Here is a 13,254-nt window from a genome sequence, read left to right as displayed (position 1 = left end):
AGAGTCGCTAGCATCAAAACACAATTTTGATGTACATCATGCTCTTAGAACCTCATTTTAGAGCTTGTGCCTTGAAAGCCCTTATTTTGGAACATCAAAATCAATGTTTTGAGGCACAACAAGGTTTCAAGAAGAATGTCCCTATTTCGGAGCTTGTATTCCATTTTGACGCATATCATTCTGTTACAACCTCATTTCAGAGGTTGTGCCTTGAAAGACACAGTTTTGGAGCATCAAAATCAATGTTTGGAGGCACAAAAGGTTTTAAGATGCAAGTCCTGATTCTAGATTCAATAGCGTCTAAATCTAATTTTGGCGCACATCGTGCTCTTAGAACCTCATTTTGAAGCTTGTGCCTCAAAAGACCCGGTTTCAGAGCATCAAAATTAGTGTTCTGATGAACAACAAGGTTTCAAGATGCAAGCCCTGATTCTAGATCCAGTAGCATCAAAATTCAATTTTGATGCACATTGTTCTCTTAGAACCCTTTTTTAGATATTGTGCCTCAAAAGCCCTAGTTTTGGAGAATCAAAATCGATGTTTGGAGGAACAACAAGGTTTAAAGATCCAAGTCCTCATTCTAGAGCCGGTAGTGTCCGAATTTAATTTTGACACACATCGTGCTCTTAGAACCTTGTTTTGGAGCTTATGTCTCAAAATCTTTGGTTTGGAATCATCAAAATTGGTGTTTGGAGGCACAACAAAATTTCAAGATGCAAGTCCCTATTCTGGAGCCTGTAGTGTCAAAACGTGATTTTGATGCACATCATGCTCTTAGAACCTCATTTCAGAGCGTGTGGCTCAAAAGCTCCAGTTTCAAAACGTCAAAATCAATGTTTAAATGCACAACAAGGTTTCAAAACACAAGTCCTGATTCTCAAGCTGATAGCATCGAAACATGATTTTTACAAACATGGTGTTCTTAGAACCTCATTTCGAAGGTTGCGCCTCAAAAGCCTCCTTTTTGGAGCATAAAAATTAGTGTTTGGAGGCACAACAAGGTTTCAAGACACATGTCCCGATTCTCAAGCTGATAGCGTCAAAACACGATTTTGACAAACATGGTGTTCTTAGAACCTCATTTCGTGTTAGGTCCCAGAGACAATTGAGAGGGGGGGTTGTATCAGTTGTCTAATAAATTTAAACCAAAAATCATTTATCCAACTTAATGCTTAATACCAGTAAACCTGTTAAGTATGCCGATAGACAATGTTAACAGTAAATTACTATACCGGTAAGGATTAATGCATAACATAAACATAAAGTCATCCACAACACATAACACCAATATTTGTACGTGGAAACCCTATAAGGGGAAAAACCACGGTGGGAAACTTTACCCACAATTAGATGATACTATTGCAGATAGTAAGTGTACATAAATGGGGTCTGCACATGCAGAAAGGCCAACAGAGAGCTCACTACGCAAACACAAAATGAGAGTCACATTGACTACAGTTGGATGGTTAAATCCAATAAGAATGTACTGCACAAAATAGCATCTTCATATGCTGGATTCAGTACCAGTGTAATGTTGATATGCTTCTACAAAAACCTAGCTTCACCTTCAAATGATGTCTTCATGTATACCTCTGCTTAATCTCGCATATGCCTTCACACAATTCTTTTTCGCATTCCACATTCGATCTTACAAATAAGATCTTACATTTATACCATACCCTAAGACCAATTTTAGTAGGTCGGCTCTACAAGATATTACAAAAAAAATTTAAATACAATATAATATCCAAAGCAATAACTGATTGAACATGTCGGCTTAATGCATTTACAACAATAATTATTCATCTCCATAGCATGCCATGCTGATCTGGAAAAGATAAACCTGCCAGTGTAACCCTAGATAACCCTGGACCTATTTGTCGGTGAAAGCAAATATGCAAATATGAATATACCAATGATTAATTCTTCAAAATAAAGTATCCATACAATGTCTTTGACATTACCAAGTGTCTTCCATATCATTCCAGGTACCGGTGAACATTATATCTTGTCGGTGAACCATATACCAATAACTGTGCAATAGTTACTTGTTTGCTGGTGAATGTTGCTGGATCTCCAAAGTGCTAGTTTTCAGTAGGTGTTGACATCAATGACAAAACCATACCAATATACCAACATTTCAGAGGTTGTGCCTCAAAAGCCTTCTTTTTGGAGCATAAAAATTAGTGTTTGGAGGCACAAAAAGGTTTCAAGACACAAGTGACAATTCCAGAGTGGGTAGCATCAAAACGCAATTTCGATGTCCATTGTGTTCTTAGAACCTCATTTTAAAGCTTGTGCCTTGAAAGCCTTGATTTTGGAACATCAAAATCAATGTTTTTAGGCACAACAAGGTTTCAAGAAGCAAGTTCCTATTCTGGAGCCTATAGCGTCAAAATTCCATTTTGATGCACATCATTCTCATAGAAGCTCATTTCGAAGGTTGTGCCTAGAAAGACCCAGTTTTGGAGCATCAAAATCAATGTTTGGAGGTACAACAAGGTTTCAAGATGCAAGTCCCGATTTTAGATTCATCAAAATCTGATTTTGGTGCACATCGTGCTCTTAGAACCTCATTTCGAAGCTTGTGCCTCGAAATCCCTAGTTTCGGAGCATCAAAATCAGTGTTTTGAGGCACAACAAGATTTCAAGATGCAAGCCCTGATTCTAGAGCCACTAGCATCGAAATTCATTTTTGATGCACATAGTGCTCTTAGAACTCTGTTTTAGAAATTGTGCCTCAAAAGCCCCAGTTTTGGAGCATCAAAATCGATGTTTGGAGGCACAACAAGGTTTCAAAATGCAAGTCTTGCTTCTAGAGCCGGTAACGTCAAAATTTGATTTTGACGCACATCGTGCTCTTAGAACTCTATTTTGGAGCTTATGCCTCAAAATCTTCTGTTCTGAAGCATCCAAATTGGTGTTTGGAGGCTCAACAAGCTTTCAAGATGCAGTTATCTATTCTGAAGCCTGTAGTGTCAAAACATGATTTTGATGCACATCGTGGTCTTAGAACCTCATTTTGGAGCTTGTGCCTTGGAAGCCCTAATTTTGGAACATCAAAATCAATGTTTGGAGGCACAATAAGGTTTCAAGATGCAAGTCTCAATTGTAGAGTCACTAGCATCAAAATATGAATTTCGCGCACATCGTTCTCTTAGAACCTCATTTTGAAGCTTGAAACTCGAACGCCCTGGTTTCGTAGCATCAAAATCAATGTTTTGAGGCACAACAATATTTCAAGATGCAAGCCCCCATTCTAAAGCCAGTACCATCAAAATTCAATTTTGATGCACATTGTGCTCTTAGAATCCTGTTTAAGAAATTGTGCCTCAAAAACCCCAGTTTTTGAGCATCAAAATCGATGTTTTGAGGCACAACAAGGTATTAAGATGCAAGTCTTGATTCTCAAGCCGGTAGCGTCAAAATTTGATTTTTATGCACATCATGCTCTTAGAGCCTTGTTTTGGAGCTTATGCCTCAAAATGTTGGGTTTCAAAGCATCAAATTGGTGTTTGGAGGCACAACAAGCTTTCAAGACGCAAGTCCCTATTCCAGAGCCTGTAGTGTCAAAACATGATTTTGATGCACATTGTACTCTTAGAACCTCATTTTGGAGTTTGTGGCTCAAAAGCTCTAGTTTCAAAACATTAAAATCAATGTTTAAAGGCACAACAAGGTTTCAAGACACATGTCCCGATTCTCAAGCTGATAGCGTCAAAACATGATTTTGACAAACATGGTGTTCTTAGAACCTCATTTCAGAGGCTGTGCTTTAAAAGCCTCATTTTTAGAGCATAAAAGTTAGTGTTTGGATGCACAATAAAGTTTGAAGACACAAGTCCCAATTCCAGAGTCGGTAGCGTCAAAACATAATTTTGATGTACATCATGTTCTTAGAACCTCATTTCAGAGCTTCTGCCTTGGAAGCCCTGATTTTAGAACATCAAATTCAATGTTTTGGGGCACAATAAAGTTTCAAGAAGCAAGTCCCTATTCTAGAGCCTGTAGCATCAAAATTCCATTTTGACGCACATCATTCTCTTAGAAGCTCATTTCAGAGCATCAAAATCAATGTTTGGAGGCAAAACAAGGTTTCAAGATGCAAGTGTCGATTCTAGAGTCAATAGCATCAAAATCTGATTTTCGTGCACATCGTGCTCTTAGAATCTCATTTCGAAGCTTGTGCCTCGAAAGCCCCCATTTCAGAGCATCAAAATAAGTGTTTTGAGGCACAACAAGGTTTCAAGATGTAAGCCCCGTTTCTAGAGCCAGCAATTTTGATGCACATTGTGCTCTTAGAACCCTATTTTAGAAATTGTGCCTCAAAAGCCCCAATTTTGGAGCATCAAAATCGATGTTTGGAGGCTCAACAAGGTTTGAAGATGCAAGTCCTGATTCTAGAGCCGGTAGTGTCAAAATTTGATTTTGACGCACATCATGCTCTCAGAACCTTGTTTTGGAGCTTATGCCTCAAAATGTTCAGTTTCGAAGCATCAAAATTGGTGTTTGGAGGCACAACAAGCTTTCAAGACGCAAGTCCCTATTTCGGAGCTTGTAGTGTCAAAACATGATTTTGATGCATATCGTGCTGTTAGAACCTCGTTTCGGACAGTATGGCTCGAAAGCTCCAGTTTCAAAACATCAAAATCAATGTTTAAAGGTACAACAAGTTTTCAAGACACAACTCCCAGTTCTCAAGCTGATAGCATCAAAACACAATTTTGACAAACATGGTGTTCTTAGAACCTTATTTCGGAGGTTGTGCCTCAAAAGCCTCATTTTTGGAGCATAAAAATTAGTGTTTGGAGGCACAAAAAGATTTCAATACAAAAGTCCCAATTCCACAGTTGGTAGCGTCAAAACGCAATTTTCATGTACATCGTGCTCTTAGAACCTCATTTCAGAGCTTGTGCCTTGAAAGCCCTGATTTTGGAACATCAAAATCAATGTTTTGAGGCACAACAAGGTTTCAAGATGCAAGTTCGTTTTCCAGAGCCTGTAGTGTCAAAATTCCATTTTGACGCACATCATTCTCTTAGAAGCTCATTTTGGAGCTTGTACCTTGAAAGACCCTGTTTTGCAGCATCAAAATCAATGTTTGGAGGCACAACAAGGTTTCAAGATGCAAGTCCCAATTCTAGAGTCAATAGCGTCAAAATGTAATTTTGGCAAACATCATGCTCTTAGAACCTTATTTCGAAGCTTATGACTCGAAAGCCCCGATTTCAGAGCATCAAAATCAGTTTCTTGAGGCACAACAAGGGTTCAAGATGCAAGCCCCGATTCTAGATCCAGTAGCATCAAAATTCAATTTTGATGCACATTGTTCTCTTAGAACTCTATTTTAGAGATTCTGCCTCAACAGCCCCAGTTTTGGAGCATCAAAATCGATGTTTGGAGGCACAACAAGGTTTCAACATGCAAGTCCTGATTCTGGATCCAGTAGAGTCAAAAGTTGATTTTGACGCACATCGTGCTCTTAGAACCTTCTTTTGGAGCTTATGCCTCAAAATCTTTGGTTTCAAATCATCAAAATTGGTGTTTGGAGGTACAACAAGCTTTTAAGACGCAAGTCTCTATTCCGGAGCCTGTAGTCTCAAAACAAGATTTTTGATGCACATCATGCCCTTAGAACTCATTTCAGAGGGTGTGGCTCGAAAGCACCAATTTCCAAACATCAAAAGCAATGTTCAAAGGCACAACAAGCTTTCAAGATACAAGTCCTGATTCTCAAGCTGAGAGCGTCGAAACATGATTTTTACAAACATGGTGTTCTTAGAACCTCATTTCGGAGGTTGTGCCTTAAAAACCTCATTTTTGGAGCATTAAAATCAATGTTTGGAGGCACAACAAGGTTTCAAGATGCAAGTCTCGATTCTAGATTCAATAGTGTCAAAATTTGATTTTGCCACACATCGTGCTCTTAGAACCTCATTTTGAAGCTTGTGGCTCGAAAACCCTGGGTTTGGAGCATCAAAATCAGTGTTTTGAGGCACAACAAGGTTTCAAGATGCAAGTCCCAATTCTAGAGCCAGTAGCATTGAAATTCAATTTTGATGCACATTCTACTCTTAGAACCTTGTTTTAGAAATTGTGCCTCAAAAGCCATTGTTTTGGAGCATCAAAATCGATGTTTGGAGGCACAGTAAGGTTTCAAGATGCAAGTCCTGATTCTGGAGTCGGTAGCATCAAAATTTGATTTTGACACACATCGTGCAATTAGAATCTTGTTTTGGATATTATGCCTCAAAATCTTTTGTTTCGAAGCATCGAAATTGGTGTTTGGAGGCACAACAAGCTTTCAAGACGCAAGTTTCTATTTCGGAGCTTGTACTGTCAAAATGTGATTTTGATGCACATCGTGCTCTTAGAACCTCCTCTCAGAGAGTGTGGCTCGAAAGATCTAGTTTCAAAACATTAAAATAAATGTTTAAAGGCACAACAAGGTTTCACGACACAAGTCCCGATTCTCAAGCTGATAGCATCAAAACATGATTTTGAAAAACATGGTGTTCTTAGAATCCAATTTCAGAGGTTGTGCCTCAAAAGCCTCATTTTTGGAGCATAAAATTTAGTGTTTGGAGGCACCACAAGGTTTCAAGACACAAATCCCAATCACAGAGTCACTAGCATCAAAATACAATTTTGATGTACAACATGCTCTTAGAACCTCATTTCGGAGCTTGTGCCTTGAAAGCCCTTCTTTTGGAACATCAAAATAATTGTTTTGAGGCACAACAAGGTTTTAGGAAGCAAGTCCCTATGTCGGAGCCTATAGCGTTAACATTCCATTTTGACGCACATGATTCACTTAGAAGCCCATTTAGGAGCTTGTGCCTTGAAAGACCCACTTTTGGAGCATCAAGATCAATGCTTGCAGGCACAACAAGGTTTCAAAATGCAAGTCCGGATTCTAGAGTCAATCGCATTAAAATATTCTTTTGGTGCACATCGTGCTCTTAGAACCTCATTTCGAAGATTGTGCCTCGAAAGCCCCAGTTTTGGAGCATCAAAATCAGTGTTTTGAGGCACAACATGGTTTCAAGATGCAAGCCCCGATTCTAGAGCTAGTAGCATCAAAATTCAATTTTGATGCACATTGTGCTCTTAGAACCCTGTTTTAGAAATTGTGCCTCAAAAACCCCAATTTTGAAGCATCAAAATCGATGATTGGAGGAACAACAAGGTTTCAAGATGCAAGTCCTGATTTTCGAGCATCAAAATTTGTGTTTTGAGGCACAACAGGGTTTGAAGATGCAAGCACCGATTCTAGAGCTAGTAGCATCAAAAATCAATTTTGATGCACATTGTGCTCTTAGAACCCCGTTTTAGAAATTGTGCCTCAAAAGCCCAGTTTTGGAGCATCAAAATCGATGTTTGGAGGCACAACAAGGTTTCAAGATGCAAGTCCTGATTCTGGAGCCGGTAGCTTCAAAATTTGATTTTGACACAGATCATGCTATTAGAACCTTGATTTGGAGCTTATGCCTCAAAATGCACATCATGCGCTTAGAGCCTGTAGTGTCAAAACGTGATTTTGATGCACATCATGCTCTTAGAACCTTGTTTCAGAGCATGTGGCTCGAAAGCTCTAGTTTCAAAACATCCAAATCAAGGTTTAAAGGCACAACAAGGTTTCGAGACACAAGTCCCAATTCCAGAGTCGATAGCGTCAAAACGCAATTTCGATGTACATTGTGTTCTTAGAAGCTCATTTTGGAGCTTGTGCCTTGAAAGGCTTGATTTTGGAAAATCAAAATAAATGTTCTTAGGCACAACAAGTTTTCAAGAAGCAAGTCCCTATTTCGGAGCCTGTAGCGTCAAAATTCCATTTTGACGCACATCATTCTCTTAGAAGCTCATTTCGGAGCTTGTGCCTCGAAAGACCTAGTTTTGGAGCATCAAAATCAATGTTTGGAGGCACAACAAGGTTTCAAGATGCAAGTCCCGATTCTAGAGTCAATAGCGTCAAAATTTGATTTTGGCTCAGATCTCTTAGAACCTCATTTCGAAGCTTAAGCCTTGAAAGCCCCGGTTTCGGAGAATCAAAATCAGTGTTTTGAGGTACAACAAGGTTTCAAGATGCAGGTCCTGATTCTAGAGCCAGTAGCATCAAAATTCAATTTTGTTTCACATTGTGCTCTTAGAACCCTGTTATAGAAACTGTGTCTCAAAAGCCCCAATTTTGGAGCATCAAAATCGATGTTTGGAGGCACAACAAGGTTTCAAGTTGGAAGTCCTGATTCGGAGGCCGGTAGAGTTAAAATTTGATTTTGACACACATCGTTCTCTTGGAACCTTGTTTTGGAGCTTATGCCTCAAAATCTTTGGTTTCAAATCATCAAAATTGGTGTTTGGAGGCACAACAAACTTTCAAGATGCAAGTCCCTATTCCAAAGCCTGTAGTGTCAAAACATGATTTTGATGCACATGGTTCTCTTAGAATCTTATTTTAGAGTGTGTGCCTCGAAAGCTCCAATTTCAAAACATCAAAATCAATGTTTAAAGGCACAACAAGGTTTCAAGACACAAGTCCCGATTCTCAAGATAATAGCATCAAAACATAATTTTGACAAACATGGTGTTCTTAGAACCTCAATTCAGAGGTTGTGCCTCGAAAGACTTGTTTCTGGAGCATAAAAATTAGTGTTTAAAGGCCTAACAAGGTTTCAAGACACAAGTCCCAATTCCAGAGTCGGTAACGTCAAAACATAATTTTGATGTACATCATGCTCTTACAACCTTATTTCAGAGCTTGTGCCTTGAAAGACACAATTTTGGAGCATCAAAATCAATGTTTGGAGGCACAACAAGGTTTCAAGATGCAAGTCCCAATTCTAGATTCAATAGCGTCAAAATCTGATTTTCGTGCACATCGTGCTTTTAGAACCTCATTTCGAAGCTTGTACCACGAAGGACCTGATTTTAGAGCATCACAATTAGTGTTTTGAGGAACAACAAGGTTTCAAGGTGCAAGCCCCGATTCTAGAGCCAGTAGCATCAAAATTCAATTTTGATGCACATTATGCTCTTAGAACACTGTTTTAGATATTGTGCCGCAAAAGCCCCAGTTTTGGAGAATCAAAATCGACGTTTGGAGGAACAACATGGTTTCAAGATGCAAGTCCTCATTCTGGAGCCGGTAGTGTCAGAATTTGATTTTGATGCACATCGTGGTCTTAGAACCTTGTTTTGGAGCTTATGCCTCAAAATCTTCGGTTCTGAAGCATCCAAATTGGTGTTTGGAGGCACAACAAGCTTCCAAGACGCAAGTCTCTATTCCTGAGCCTGTAGTGTCAAAACATGATTTTGATGCACTTTGTGCTCTTACAACCTCGTTTCGGAGCATGTGGCTCGAAAGCTCCAGTTTAAAAAAATCAAAATCAGTGTCTAAAGGCACAACAAGGTTTCAAGACACAAGTCCTGATTCTCAAGCTGATAGCGTCAAAGCACGATTTTGAAAAACATGGTGTTCTTAGAAGCTCATTTTGGAGGTTGTGCATCAAAAGCCTCATTTTTGGAACATAAAAATTAGTGTTTGGAGGCACAACAATGTTTCAAGACACAAATCCCAATTCTAGAGTGAGGAGCGTCAAAACACAATTTTTATGTACATCATTTTGGAGCATCAAAATTAATGTTTGGAGGCACAACAAGGTTTCAGGATGCAAGTCCTAATTCTAGAGTCAATAGCGTCAAAATCTGATTTTGGCACGCATCGTGCTCTTAGAACCTCATTTCGAAGCTTGTGCCTCCAAAGCCCCAAAATTCAAGATGCAAGCCCCGATTCTAGAGCCAGTAGCATCAAAATTCCATTTTTATGCACATTGTGCTCTTAGAACCCTTTTTTAGAAATTGTGTCTCAAAAGCCCCAGTTTTGGAGCATCAAAATCGATGTTTGGAGGCACAATAAGGTTTCAAGATGCAAGTCCTGATTCTGGAGCTGGTAGCGTTAAAATTTGATTTTGATGCACATCGTGCTCTTAGAACCTTGTTTTGGAGCTTATGCCTCAAAATCTTCAACTTCAAATAATAAAAATTGGTGTTTGGAGGCACAATAAGCTTTCAAGACGCAAGTTCCTATTCTGGGGACTGTAGTGTCTAGCGTCAAAATTTAATTTTGATGCACTTCGTGCTCTTTGAACCTTGTTTTGGAGCTTAGGCCTCAAAATATTCGATTTTGGAGCATCAAAAAATTTGTGTTTGGAGGCACAACGAGCTTTCAAGACGCAAGTTCCTATTCCGGAGCCTATAGTGTGAAAACATGATTTTGATGCACATCGTGCTCTTAGAACATCATTTCGGAACGTGTGCCTTGAAAGCTCCAGTTTCAAAACATGAAATTCAATGTTCCTCAAAAGACCCAGTTTTTAGAAATTGTACCTCAAAAGCCCCAGTTTTGGAGCATCAAAATCGACGTTTGGAGGGACAACAAGGTTTCAAGATGCAAGTCCTGATTCTGGAGCTGGTAGCATCGAAATTTGATTGTGATACACGTCCTGCTCTTAGAACCTTGTTTTGGAGCTTATGCCTCAAAATCATCGGTTTCAAAGCATCAAAATTGGTGTTTGGAGGCACAACAAGCTTTCAAGACACAAGTCCCAATTCCAGAGTCGGTAACGTCAAAACACAATTTTGATGTACATCATGCTCTTAGAACCTCATTTCAGACCTTGTGCCTTGAAAGACCTAGTTTTGGAGCATCAAAATCAATGTTTGGAGGCACAACAAGGTTTCAAGATGCAAGTCTCGATTCTAGAGTCAATAGTGTCAAAATTTGATTTTGGCGCACATCGTGCTCTTAGAACCTTATTTCGAAGCTTGTCTCTCAAAACCCCCTGTTTCGGAGCATCAAATTTAGTTTTTGGAGGCACAACAAGGTTTCAAAACACAAGTCCCAATTTTGTATGTTTGGAGAAACAACAAGGTTTCAAGATTTAAATCCTAATTCTGGAGTCGGTAGCGTTAGAATTTGATTTTGACACACATCTTGCTCTTCAAATCTTGTTTTGGAGCTTATGCCTCGAAATATTTGGTTCTAAAGCATCCAAATTGGTGTTTGGAGGCACAACAAGCTTCCAAGACGAAAGTCTCTATTCCAGAGCCTGTAGTGTCGAAACGTGATTTTGATGCACTTCGTGCTCTTAGAACCTCGTTTCGTAGCGTGTTGCTTGAAAGCTCTAGTTTTGAAACATCATAATCATTGTTTAAAGGCACAACAATGTTTCAAGAGACAAGTCTTGATTCTCAAGCTGATAGCGTCAAAACACGACTTTGACAAACTTGGTGTTCTTAGAACCTCATTTCGGAGGTTGTGCCTCAAAAGCCTCATTTTTGGAGTATAAAAATCACGTTATTACACTACACTACAGGCATCAAAATCAAAATGTGCATCAAAATCACGTTATTACACTACAGGCTCTGGAATAGGGACTTGCATCTTGAAATCTTTTTGTGCCTCTAGACAGCAATTTTGATGCTTTGAAACAAATGATTTTTAGGCATAAGCTCCAAAACAAGGTTCTAAGAGCACGATGTGTGTCAAAATCAAATTTTGACGCTACCGGCTTCAGAATCAGGACTTGCATCTTGAAACCTTGTTGTGCATCCAATCATCGATTTTGATGCTCCAAAACTAGGACTGTTGAGGCACAATTTCTAAAACAGGGTTCTAAGAGCAAAATGTGCATCCAAATTGAATTTTGATACTGGATCTAGAATCGGGGTTTGCATCTTGAAACCTTGTTGTGCATCAAACACTGATTTTGAAGCTCCAAAATCGGGGCTTTCAAGGCACAAGCTTCGAAATGAGGTTCTAAGAGCACGATGTGTGCCAAAATCAGATTTTGATGCTATTAACTCTAGAATTGGGACTTGCATCTTGAAACTTTGTTGTGCCTCCAAACATTGATTTTGATGCTCCAAAACTGGGTCTTTCAAGGCACAAGCTCCGAAATGAGCTACAGGCTCCGGAATAGGGACTTGCTTCTTGAAACGTTGTTCTGCCCCAAAACATTGATTTTGATGTTCCAAAATCAGGGCTTTCAAAGCACAAGCTCTGAATGAGGTGGAGCATGATGTACATCAAAATTGCGTTTTGACACTACAAAATCTAGAATTGGGACTTGTGTCTTGAAACTTTGTTGTGCCTTTAAACATTGATTTTGATGTTTTGAAACTGGAGCTCTCGAGCCACATGCTCTAAAATGAGGTTCTAAGAGCACAATGTGCATCAAAATAATGTTTTGACACTACAGGCTACGGAATAGGGACTTGCATCTTGAAAGCATTGATTTTGATGTTTGGAAACTGGAGCTTTCGAGCCACATGCTCCGAAACAAGATTCTAACAGTACGATGTGCATCAAAATCACGTTTTGACACTACTGTCTCCAGAATCAGGAATTACACCTTGAAACCTTGTTGTGCCTCCAAACATCGATTTTGATGCTCCAAAACTGGGGTTTTTGAGGCACAATTTCTAAAAGAGGGTTCTAGGAGCACAATGTGCATCAAAATTGAATTTTGATGCTACTGGCTCTAGAATCGGGGCTTGCATCTTGAAACCTTGTTGTGCCTCAAAACATTGATTTTGATGCTCCGAAACTGGGGCTTTCGAGGCACAAGCTTCAAAATAATGTTCTAAGAGCACGATGTGCGCCAAAATCAGACTTTGACACTATTAACTCTAGAATCAGGACTTGCATCTTGGAACCTTAATGTGCTTCCAAACATTGATTTTGATGCTCCAAAACTAGGTCTTTTGACGCACAAGCTCCGAAATGAGCTTCTAAGAGAATGTGCGTCAAAATGAAATTTTGACACTACAGGCTCTCAAATAGGGACTTGCTTCTTGAAACCTTGTTGCGCCTCAAAAATTTGATTTTAATGTTCCAAAATAAGGGCTTTCAAGGCACAATCTCTGAAATGAGGTTCTAAGAGCACGATGTACATCAAAATTGCGTGTTGACGCTACCAACTCTGGAATTGGGACTTGTGTCCAGAAACCTTATTGTGCCTCCAAACACTAATTTTTATGCTCCAAAAATGAGGCTTTTGAGGCACAACCTCCGAAATGAGGTTCTAAAAATACCATATTTGTCAAAATCGTGTTTTGATGCTATCAACTTGAGAATCGGGACTTGTGTCTTGAATCCTTGTTGTGCCTTTAAATATTGATTTTTATGTTTCGAAATTGGGTCTTTTGAGCCACACGCTCTGAAAGGAGGATCTAAGAGCATGATGTGCATCA

The sequence above is a fragment of the Cryptomeria japonica genome, chromosome 7 (assembly GCF_030272615.1).
Source record: "Cryptomeria japonica chromosome 7, Sugi_1.0, whole genome shotgun sequence".
Classification (NCBI taxonomy): domain Eukaryota; kingdom Viridiplantae; phylum Streptophyta; class Pinopsida; order Cupressales; family Cupressaceae; genus Cryptomeria; species Cryptomeria japonica.
This window is presented reverse-complemented; position numbering follows the sequence as displayed.